We start from the raw sequence: 14,181 nt of genomic DNA, 5'->3' as shown, positions 1-14,181 counted from the left end.
AAAGGTATAAAATATAGACATAATAGTTATAATAGACATAGGTATAAAATATAGACATAATAGATATAGGTATAAAATATAGATATAATAGATATAATAGATATAGGTATAAAATGTAGACATAATAGATATAATAGATATAGGTATGAAATATAGACATAATAGATACACGTATAAAATATAGACATAATAGATATAATAGATAAAGGTCTAAAATAGAGACATAATAGATATGATAGATATAGGTATTAAATATAGACATAATAGATATAGCTATCATGTATAGATATAATAGATACAATAGATATAATTATGAAATATAGATATAATAGTTACAATAGATATAGGTATAACATATAGACATAATAGATACAATAAATATAGGTATAAAATATAGATATAATAGATATAATAGAAAAAGGTAAAAAATATAGACATAATAGATATAGGTATAAAGTATTGACATAATAGATATAATGGATATAGGTATAAAATATAGACATAATACATACAATAGATATAGGTATAAAATATAGACATAATAGATATAATAAATATAGGTATAAAATATAGACATAGATATAAGAGATATAGGTATAAAATATAGACATAATAGATATAATACATATACGTATAAAATATAGAAATAATATATATAACAGATATACCTATAAAATATAGACATAATGGATATAATAGATATAGGTATAACATATAGACAGAACAGATATAATATATATAAGTATAAAATGTAGACTTAATATATATAATAGATATAGGTATAAAATGTAGACATAATAGATGTAATCGATATAGGTATCAAATATAGACATAATAGGTACAATCGATATAGGTATAAAATGTACACATAATAAATATAATATATATAAGTATAAAATATAGACTTAATATATATAATAGATATAGGTATAAAATGTAGACATAATAGATATAATAAATATAGGTATAAAATATAGACATAACAGATATAAGAGATATAGTTATAAAATATAGACATAATAATTATAATAGATATAGGTATAAAATATAGACATAACAGATACAATAGATATAGGTATTAAACATAGACATAATAGATATAATAGATAAAGATATAAAATATAGACATAATAGATATAGGTATGAAGTATAGACACAATAGATATAATAGATATAGGTATAAAATAAAGACAGAATAGATATGGGTATAAAATATAAACATAATAGAAATAATAGATACAGGTATAAAATATCGACGTAAGAGATATAATAGATATAGGTATAAAATATAGACATAATACATATAATCGATACAGATATAAAATATAGACATAATAGATATAGGTATAAAGTATTGACATAATAGATATAATGGATATAGGTATAAAATATAGACATAATACATACAATAGATATAGGTATAAAATATAGACATAATAGATATAACAAATATAGGTATAAAATAGAAACATAATAGATATAATAGATATAGGTACAACATATAGAAATAATTGATATAGGTGTAAAATATAGATATAATAGATATAATAGATATATTTGTATAAAAAACAGATATAATAGATACAGGTATACAATATAGACACAATAGATATAATATATAAAGGTATAAAATATAGATATAATAGATATAAGTATAAACTATAGATATAATAGATATACGTTTAAAATAGAGATATAATTGATATAGTCATAAAATATAGATAAAATATATATAGTAGATATTGGTATAAAGTATAGATATAATAGATATAATTACAAAATATAAATCTAATAGATATAATAGATATAGGTATTAAATATAGATATAAGAAATATAGGTATGAAATGTAGTTATAATAGATATATGTATAAAATATAGACATATTAGATATAATAGATATAGATAGAAAATATAGACATAATAGATATGGGTATAAAATATAAACATAATAGATATAAGAGATATAGGTATAAAATATAGATATAAGAGTTATAATAGATATAGGTATAAAATATAGACATAATAGATATAATAGATGTAGGTATACAATATAGACATAATAGACATAATAGATATAGGTACAAAATATAGACATAATAGATATAATAGATACAGGTAAAAAATATAGACAAAATAGTTATAGGTGAAATATATAGACATAATAGATATAATAGATATAGGTATTAAATATAGACATAATAGACATAATAGATAGAGGTATAAAATATAGACATAATGGATACAATGGATATATGTATAAAATATAGACATAATAGATATAATATAGGTATTAAAAATAGACATAATAGACATAATAGATATAGGTATAATATATAGACATAAATGATATATGTATAAAATATAGACATAATAGATATAGGTATAAAATATAGACATAATAGATACAATAAATATAGGTATAAAATATAGACACAATAGACATAATAGATATAGGTATAAAATATAGACATAATAGATATAATAAACATAGTTATAAAATATAGGCATAATAGATATAATAGAGGTATAAAATATAGACATAATAGATATAATTGATATAGTCATAAAATATAGATATAATAGATATACTAGAGGTATAAAATATAGATATAATACATATAATTATGAAATATAAATCTAATATATATAATACATATAGGTATTAAATATAGATATAAGAAATATAGGTATAAAATATATTTATAATAGATATAGGTATAAAATATAGACATAAAAATATAATAGAAATACGTATAAAATATACATAAAATAGATATAGATATAAAATATAAATATAATAGATAAAATAGATACAGGTATAAAATATAGATATAATAGATATAATTATAAAATATAAGTATAATATATATAATACATATAGGTATATAACGTAAACATAATGGATATTATAGATATAGGTAAAAAATATAGACATAATAGATATAATAGGTATAGGTATGAAATGTAGACATTATAGATGTAGGTATAAAATATAGACAGAATAGATATAACAGATATATTTATAAGATGTAGACATAATAGTTATAATAGATACAGGTATAAATATAGACACAGTAGATACAGGTATAAAATATAGACATAATAGATATAATAGATATGGGTATAAAATATAGACATAATAGATATAATAGATATAGGTATAAAATATAGACATAATAAAACAATAGTTATAGACATAATAGATATAATAGACATAGGTATGAAATATAGACATAATAGATATAGGTATAAAATATAGACATAATAGATACGATACAGGCATAAAATATAGACATAATAGATATAATATAGGTATAAAATATGGACCTAATAGATATAGGTATCAAATATAGACATAATAGATATAATAGATATAGGTATGAAATATAGATATAATAGATATAATAGATATAGGTATAACATATAGACATAATAGATGTAATAGATATAGGTATAAAATATAGATATAATTGATATAATAGATATACGTATGAAATATAGATATAATTGATACAGGCATAAAATATAGATATAATAGATATAATAGACATAAGGATAAAATATAGATATAATAGACATAATGATAAAATATAAATATAACAGATATAATAGATATAGGTATGACATAGAGATATAAGAAATATACGTATAAAATATAGTTATAATAGATATATAGGTATAAAATATTGACATAATAGATAGAGGTATAAAATATAGACATAATACATATAATGGATATAGGTATGAAATATAGACATAATAGATATAATAGATACAGTTATAAAATATAAACATAATAGATATAATCGATATAGGTATAAAATATAGACATAATAGATATAATTGATATAGTTATAAAATATAGACATAATAGATATAGGTATAAAATATAAACATAATAGATATAATAGATATAGGTAAAAAATATAGACAAAATAGATATAATAGATATAGGTATGAAATATAGACATAATCGATATAATAAATATAGGTATAAAATACAGATATAATAGATATAAGTATAAAATATAGATATAATAGATATACGTATAAAAAATAGATATAATAGATCCAGGTATAAAATATAGTCAATAGATATCATAGATACATGTATAAAATATAGATATAATAGATATAATTTAAAAAGTATAAATATAATAGATATAAGTGATATAGGTAAAAACATAGGTGTAATGTACATAGGTATAAAATACGGTTATAATAGATAGAGGTATAAAATATAGACATCATAGATAGATAGAGGTATGAAATATAGACATAATAGATATAATTGATAGAGTTATAAATTATTGACATAATACATATTGTAGATAGACATATAAAATGTAGACATAATAGATTTAATAGATATAGGTATAAAATGTAGACATAATAGACATAATAGATACAGTTATAAAATATAGACAAAAAAGATATAATAGACAGAGTTATAAAATATAGACATAATAGATATAATAGAGTTAAAAAATATAGACATAATAGATACAATAGATGGAGGTATAAAATATAGACATAAGAGATATAATAGATATAATAAATAGAGGTATAATATATAGACATAATAGATGTAGTTGATATTGAAATAAAATATAGATATTATCGATATAATAGAGGTAAAAAATATAGACATCATAGATATAATAGATACAGGTATGAAGTGTAGACGTTATAGATATAATAGAGGTATAAAATATAGACATAATAGATATAATAGATACAGGGATAAAATATTGACATATTAGTTATAATAGATACAGTTATAAAACACAGACATAATAGATATAATCATAATAGATATAATAGATATAGGTATAAAATATAGCCATAATAGATATAATACACATAAGTGTACAATATAGACATAATAGATATAACATATATAGATCTAAAATATAGACATAATAGATATAATAGATATAGGTATAAAATATAGATAAAATCGATATAATAGATATAGGTATAATAGAGTTATAGATATAAAATATAGATATAATAGATATAACAGATATAGATATAAGATATAGACATAACAGATATAATGAATATGGGTGTAAAATATAGACATAATAGATATAGGTATAAAATTTAGTCATAATAGATATACTAGATATAGTTAGAAAATATAGACATAATAGATGTAATAGATATAGGTATAAAATATAGACATAATAGATATAATCGATATAGGTATAAAATGTACACATAAGAGATAGATATAAGAATAAAATATAGACATAATAGATATAATAGATATAGGTATAAAATATAGACATAATAGATATAATAGATATAGGTATAAAATATGGACAAAATAGATATAATAGATATACGTATAAAATATACACATAATAGATATAAATAGATATAGGTATAAAATATAGACATAATAGACATAATAGATATAGGTATAAAATATAGACATAATAGATATAATAGATATAGGTATAAAATATAGACATAAAAGATAAAATAGAAATAGCTATAAAATATAGACATAATAGACATAATAGATATATTTATGAAATATAAACATAATAGATATAGGTATAAAATATAGAAATAATAGATATAGCTGTAAAATATAGACATATTAGATATAATAATTATAGGTATAAAATATGGACATAATAGTTATAATATAGGTATAAAATATGGACATAATAGATATAATAGATATAGGTATATGATATAGACATAATAGATATAATAGATAAAGCTATAAAATATAGACATAATACATTTAATAGATATAGGTATAAAACATTGACATAATAGATATAATAGGTATAGGTATGAAATATAGACATAATAGATATAATAGATATGTGTATAAGATATAGACATTAGCTTCTTCTCCGAGAAGACACCAAATGGCGGATGACGCCGGTGCAGCGGGGCGGTCCGGAGGCCCTGGTGGCCCTGGGATGGGGAACCGCGGTGTCTTCCGCAGAGGTTTCGGCAGTGGCATACGGGGCCGGGGTCGCGGCAGTGGACGGGGTCGGGGCCGAGGCCGCGGAGCTCGCGGAGGCAAGGCCGAGGATAAGGAGTGGATGCCCGTCACCAAGCTGGGCCGCTTGGTCAAGGACATGAAGATCAAGTCCCTGGAGGAGATCTACCTCTTCTCTCTGCCCATTAAGGAATCTGAGATCATTGACTTTTTCTTGGGGGCCTCTCTCAAAGATGAGGTTTTGAAGATTATGCCGGTGCAGAAGCAGACCCGTGCTGGTCAGCGCACCAGGTTCAAGGCGTTTGTTGCTATCGGGGACTACAATGGCCACGTCGGCCTGGGTGTTAAGTACTCCAAGGAGGTGGCCACCGCCATCCGTGGGGCCATCATCCTGGCCAAACTCTCCATTGTCCCGGTGCGCAGAGGCTACTGGGGGAACAAGATCGGCAAGCCCCACACCGTCCCTTGCAAGGTGACAGGCCGCTGTGGCTCTGTGCTGGTGCCCCTCATCCCTGCACCCAGGGGCACTGGCATCGTCTCAGCGCCTGTGCCCAAGAAGCTGCTCATGATGGCTGGTATTGATGACTGCTACACCTCAGCCCGGGGCTGCACTGCCACCCTGGGCAACTTCGCCAAGGCCACCTGTGATGCCATCTCTAAGACCTACAGCTACCTGACCCCTGACCTGTGGAAGGAGACTGTGTTTACCAAGTCTACCTATCAGGAATTCACTGACCACCTTGTCAAGACCCACACCAGAGTCTCCGTGCAGCGGACCCAGGCTCCAGCTGTGGCTACAACATAGGCTTTTTTACAAGAAAAATAAAGTGAATTAAGCCTGTTAAAAAAAAAAAAAAGATATAGACATAATAGATACAATAGATATAGGTATAAAATATAGACAAATACAATAGATATAGATATAAAATATAGACATAATAGATATAGGTATAAAATATAGACATATTAGATATAATAATTATAGGTATAAAATATAGACATAATAGATATAATAGATATAGGTATAAAATATAGACATAATAGATATAGATATAAAATATAGACAAAATAGATTTAATAGATATAGTTATAAAATATAGACATAATAGATATAATAGATATAGGTATAAAATATAGACATAATAGATATAGGTGTAAAATATAGACATATTAGATATAATAATTATAGGTATAAAATATGGACACAATAGATATAATATAGGTATAAAATATGGACATAATAGATATAATAGATATAGGTATATGATATAGACATAATAGATATAATAGATAAAGCTATAAAATATAGACATAATACATTTAATAGATATAGGTATAAAACATTGACATAATAGATATAATAGATATAGGTATAAAATATAGACATAATACATATCGGTATAAAATATAGACATAATAGATATAATAGTTATAGGAATAAAATATAGACATAATTGAAATAGGTATAAAATATAGACAAAATAGATATAAAAGATATAGGTATAAAATATAGACATAATAGATATTATAGATATAGTTATAAAATATAGACATAGTAGATATAATAGATATATGTATAAGATATAGACATAATCGGCATAATAGATATAGGTATAAAATATAGACATAATAGATATAATCAATATAGGTATAAAATATAGACATAATAGATATTATAGATATAGGAATAAAATATAGACATAATTGAAATAGGTATAAAATATAGACAAAATTGATATAAAAGATATAGGTATAAAATATAGACATAATAGATATAATCAATATAGGTATAAAATATAGACATAATAGATATAATAGATACAGATATAAAATATAGACATAATAGATATAATAGGTATAGGTATGAAATATAGACATAACAGATATAATAGATATGTGTATAAGATATAGACATTAGCTTCTTCTCCGAGAAAACACCAAATGGCGGATGACGCCGGTTCAGCGGGGTGGTCCGGAGGCCCTGGTGGACCTGGGATGGTGAACCGCGGTGTCTTCCGCAGAGGTTTCGGCAGTGGCATCCGGGGCCGGGGTCGCGGCCATGGACGGGTTCGGGGCTGAGGCCGCGGAGCTCGCGGAGGCAAGGCCGAGGATAAGGAGTGGATGCCCGTCACCATGCTGGGCCGCTTGGTCAAGGACATGAAGATCAAGTCCCTGGAGGAGATCTACCTCTTCTCTCTGCCCATTAAGGAATCTGAGATCATTGACTTTTTCTTGGGGGCCTCTCTCAAAGATGAGGTTTTGAAGATTATGCCGGTGCAGAAGCAGACCCGTGCTGGTCAGCGCACCAGGTTCAAGGCGTTTGTTGCTATCGGGGACTACAATGGCCACGTCGGCCTGGGTGTTAAGTACTCCAAGGAGGTGGCCACCGCCATCCGTGGGGCCATCATCCTGGCCAAACTCTCCATTGTCCCGGTGCGCAGAGGCTACTGGGGGAACAAGATCGGCAAGCCCCACACCGTCCATTGCAAGGTGACAGGCCGCTGTGGCTCTGTGCTGGTGCGCCTCATCCCTGCACCCAGGGGCACTGGCATCGTCTCAGCGCCTGTGCCCAAGAAGCTGCTCATGATGGCTGGTATTGATGACTGCTACACCTCAGCCCGGGGCTGCACTGCCACCCGGGGCAACTTCGCCAAGGCCACCTTTGATGCCATCTCTAAGACCTACAGCTACCTGACCCCTGATGTATGGAAGGAGACTGTGTTTACCAAGTCTATCTATCAGGAATTCACTGACCACCTTGTCAAGACCCACACCAGAGTCTCCGTGCAGTGGACCCAGGCTCCAGCTGTGGCTACAACATAGGCTTTTTATACAGAAAAATAAAGTGAATCAAGCCTGTTAAAAAAAAAAAAGGATATAGACTTAATAGATACAATAGATATAGGTATAAAATATAGACAGATACAATAGATATAGATATAAAATATAGACATAATAGATATAGGTATAAAATATAGACATATTAGATATAATAATTATAGGTATAAAATATAGACATAATAGATATAATAGATATAGGTATAAAACATAGACATAATAGACATACATATAAAATATAGACAAAATAGATTTAATAGATATAGGTATAAAATATAGACATAATAGATATAATAGGTATAGGTATAAAATATAGACATAATACATATCGGTATAAAATATAGACATAAGAGATTTAATAGATATAGTTATAAAATATAGACATAATAGATATAATAGATATAGGTATAAAATATAGACATAATAGATATCAGTATAAAATACAGACATAATAGATTTAATAGATATAGTTATAAAATATAGACAAAATAGATATAATAGATATAGGTATAAAATAGACATAATAGATATAGGTATAAAATACAGACAAAATAGATATAGGTATAAAATATAGACATAATAGATATAATAGAAATATGTATAAGATGTAGACATAATCGATATAATAGATACAGGTTTAAAATATAGACATAATAGATATAATAGATATAGGTATGAAATATAGACAAAATAGATACAATAGATATAGGTATAAAATATACACATAATAGATATAATAAATATAGGTATAAAATATAGACATAATAGATATAATAGCATATAGGTATGAAATATAGACATAATAGATATAATAGATATAGGTATAATATATATACATAATAGATATAATAGATATAGGTATAAAATATAGACATAAGAGATATAATAGATATAGGTATAAAATATAGACATAATAGATATAATATATATAGGAATAAAATACAGACATACTTGAAATAGGTATAAAATATAGACAGAATAGATATAAAAGATATAGGTATAAAATATAGACAAAATAGATATAATAAATATAGGTATAAAATATAGACATAATAGATATAATAGATATATGTATAAGATATACACATAGTAGATATAATACATATAGATATAAAATATAGACATAATAGATATACGTATGAAATATAGATATATTAGATATAATAATTATGTGTATAAAATATAGACATAATAGATATAATAGATATAGGTATTAAATATAGACATAATAGATATAGATATAAAATATAGACATAATAGATTTAATAGATATAGGTACAAAATATAGGCATAATACATATAATAGATATAGGTATAAAATATAGACATAATAGATGAAATAGATATATGTATAAAATATAGACATAAGAGATATACGTATAAAATATAGACAAAATAGATATAGGTATAAAATATAGACATAGATATAATAGATATAAAATATAAACATAATAGATATAAGAGAGATGGCGATAAAATATAGACGTAATAGATATAATAGATATAGGTGAAAAATATAGACATAGTAGATATAATAGCTATAGGTATAAAATATAGACATAATGGATATAATAGTTATAGGTTTAAAATAAAGACATAATAGATATAATAGATATAGGTATAAGATACAGACATAATAGTAATAATAGATATAGATATAAAATATAGACATAATAGATATAAGAGATATAGGTATAAAATATGGACATAATAGATATAGGTATAAATATAGACATAGTAGATATAATAGATACAGGTGTTAAATATAGACATAATAGATATAGGAATGAAATATGGACATAATTGAAATAGGTATAAAATATAGAGAAAATATATATAAAAGATATAGGTATAAAATATAGACATAATAGATACAATAGATATAGGTATGAAATATAGACATAATAGATATAATAGATATAGGTATAAAATAGAGACAGAGTAGACATAATAGATATAGGTATAAAATATAGACATATTAGATATCAGTATAATATATAGACATACTAGATATAATAGATATAGGTATAAAATATAGACATAACTGGTATAAAAATGAAGGTATGAAAAATATACATAATACATATAGGTATAATATATACAGATATTAGATATAATAGATATATGTATAAGATATAGACATAATAGATATAATAGATATAGTTATAAAATAAAGATATAAAAGATATAATAGATACAGGATTAAATACAGACATATTTGAAATAGATACAAAATATAGACAAAATAGATATAAAAGATATAGGTATCAAATATAGACAAAATAGATATAATAGATATATGTATAAGATATATACATAATAGATACAATAGATATAGGTATAAAATATAGACATAATAGTTATAATAGATACAGGTATAAAATATAGACATAATAGATATAATAGATATAGATATAAAATATAGACATAATAGATATAGGTATAAAATATAGACATATTAGATATAATAGATATAGGTTTAAAATACAGACATAACAGATACAGGTTTAAAATATAGACATAATAGATATAATAGATATAGGTATGAAATATAGACAAAATAGATACAATAGATATAGGTATAAAATATACACATAATAGATATAATAAATATAGGTATAAAATATAGACATAATAGATATAATAGCATATAGGTATGAAATATAGACATAATAGATATAATAGATATAGGTATAATATATATACATAATAGATATAATAGATATAGGTATAAAATATAGACATAAGAGATATAATAGATATAGGTATAAAATATAGACATAATAGATATAATATATATAGGAATAAAATACAGACATACTTGAAATAGGTATAAAATATAGACAGAATAGATATAAAAGATATAGGTATAAAATATAGACAAAATAGATATAATAAATATAGGTATAAAATATAGACATAATAGATATAATAGATATATGTATAAGATATACACATAGTAGATATAATACATATAGATATAAAATATAGACATAATAGATATACGTATGAAATATAGATATATTAGATATAATAATTATGTGTATAAAAATATAGACATAATAGATATAATAGATATAGGTATTAAATATAGACATAATAGATATAGATATAAAATATAGACATAATAGATTTAATAGATATAGGTACAAAATATAGGCATAATACATATAATAGATATAGGTATAAAATATAGACATAATAGATGAAATAGATATATGTATAAAATATAGACATAAGAGATATACGTATAAAATATAGACAAAATAGATATAGGTATAAAATATAGACATAGATATAATAGATATAAAATATAAACATAATAGATATAAGAGAGATGGGGATAAAATATAGACGTAATAGATATAATAGATATAGGTGAAAAATATAGACATAGTAGATATAATAGCTATAGGTATAAAATATAGACATAATGGATATAATAGTTATAGGTTTAAAATAAAGACATAATAGATATAATAGATATAGGTATAAGATACAGACATAATAGTAATAATAGATATAGATATAAAATATAGACATAATAGATATAAGAGATATAGGTATAAAATATGGACATAATAGATATAGGTATAAATATAGACATAGTAGATATAATAGATACAGGTGTTAAATATAGACATAATAGATATAGGAATGAAATATGGACATAATTGAAATAGGTATAAAATATAGAGAAAATATATATAAAAGATATAGGTATAAAATATAGACATAATAGATACAATAGATATAGGTATGAAATATAGACATAATAGATATAATAGATATAGGTATAAAATAGAGACAGAGTAGACATAATAGATATAGGTATAAAATATAGACATATTAGATATCAGTATAATATATAGACATACTAGATATAATAGATATAGGTATAAAATATAGACATAACTGGTATAAAAATGAAGGTATGAAAAATATACATAATACAAATAGGTATAATATATACAGATATTAGATATAATAGATATATGTATAAGATATAGACATAATAGATATAATAGATATAGTTATAAAATAAAGATATAAAAGATATAATAGATACAGGATTAAATACAGACATAATTGAAATAGATACAAAATATAGACAAAATAGATATAAAAGATATAGGTATCAAATATAGACAAAATAGATATAATAGATATATGTATAAGATATATACATAATAGATACAATAGATATAGGTATAAAATATAGACATAATAGTTATAATAGATACAGGTATAAAATATAGACATAATAGATATAATAGATATAGATATAAAATATAGACATAATAGATATAGGTATAAAATATAGACATATTAGATATAATAGATATAGGTTTAAAATACAGACATAACAGATAAAGGTATAAAATATAGACATAATAGATATAATAGATATGGGTATAAAATATAGACATAACTGGTATATAAATATAGGTATGAAATATAGACATAATAGATATAGATATAAAATATAGACAAAATAGATATAATAGATATACATATAAAATATGGACATAATAGATATAGGTATTAAATATAGACATAATAAATATAGTAGAAATAGGTATAAAATATAGACATAATAGATATAATAGATATAGGTATAAAATATAGACATAGTAATTATAATAGATATAGGTATAAAATACAGACATAATAGATATGGGTACAAAATATAGACATAATGGTTATAATAGATTAGGTATGAAATATAGACATAATAGATATAATAGTTATAGTTTTAAAATAAAGACATAATAGATATAATAGATATGGGTATAAAATATAGACATAATAGTTATAATAGATAAAGGTATGAAATATAGACATAATAGATAAACAGATATAGGTATAAAATATAGACATAATTGATATAGGTATAAATTGTAGAGAAAATAGTTATATGTATAAATTAAAGACATAGATATAATAGATATCGGTATAAAATATAAACAAAATAGATATAATAGAGATGGGTATAAAATATAGACGTAATAGATATAATAGATATAGGTGTAAAATATAGACATAGTAGATATATAGATATAGGTATAAAATATAGACATAATAGATATTATATATATAGGAATAAAATATAGATATTACACATATAGTTATAAAATATAGATATAATTCATATAGGTATAAAATATAGACATAAAGATATAATAGATATACGAATAAAATATACACAGAATAGATACAATAGATATTGGTGTAAAATATAGACATAATAGATAAAGATATAAAATATAGACATGATATATATAATGGATAAAGATATAAAATATAGACATAATATATAGTTATAAAATATAGACATAATAGATATAATAGATATAGGTGCAAAATATAGACA

The 14,181-nt window shown here is 23.5% G+C and overlaps 2 pseudogenes across 1 annotated transcript; both read left to right on the top strand.

The window, feature by feature from the left end:
- Positions 1 to 5,892: 5,892 nt before the first annotated feature.
- On the top strand, positions 5,893 to 6,821 carry LOC115896232 (annotated as a pseudogene). Its single transcript, XR_004056144.1, has one exon. The product of XR_004056144.1 is annotated as a 40S ribosomal protein S2 pseudogene (transcript).
- A 1,089-nt stretch (positions 6,822 to 7,910) lies between these two features.
- On the top strand, positions 7,911 to 8,792 carry LOC115896231 (annotated as a pseudogene).
- The last annotated feature ends 5,389 nt before the right edge of the window (positions 8,793 to 14,181 follow it).

This window comes from Rhinopithecus roxellana, unplaced genomic scaffold (genome assembly GCF_007565055.1).
Source record: "Rhinopithecus roxellana isolate Shanxi Qingling unplaced genomic scaffold, ASM756505v1 contig960, whole genome shotgun sequence".
In the NCBI taxonomy this organism is placed as follows: domain Eukaryota; kingdom Metazoa; phylum Chordata; class Mammalia; order Primates; family Cercopithecidae; genus Rhinopithecus; species Rhinopithecus roxellana.
Note: the sequence above shows the minus strand (reverse complement) of the source record. Positions and strands in the feature narration are given on the sequence as shown.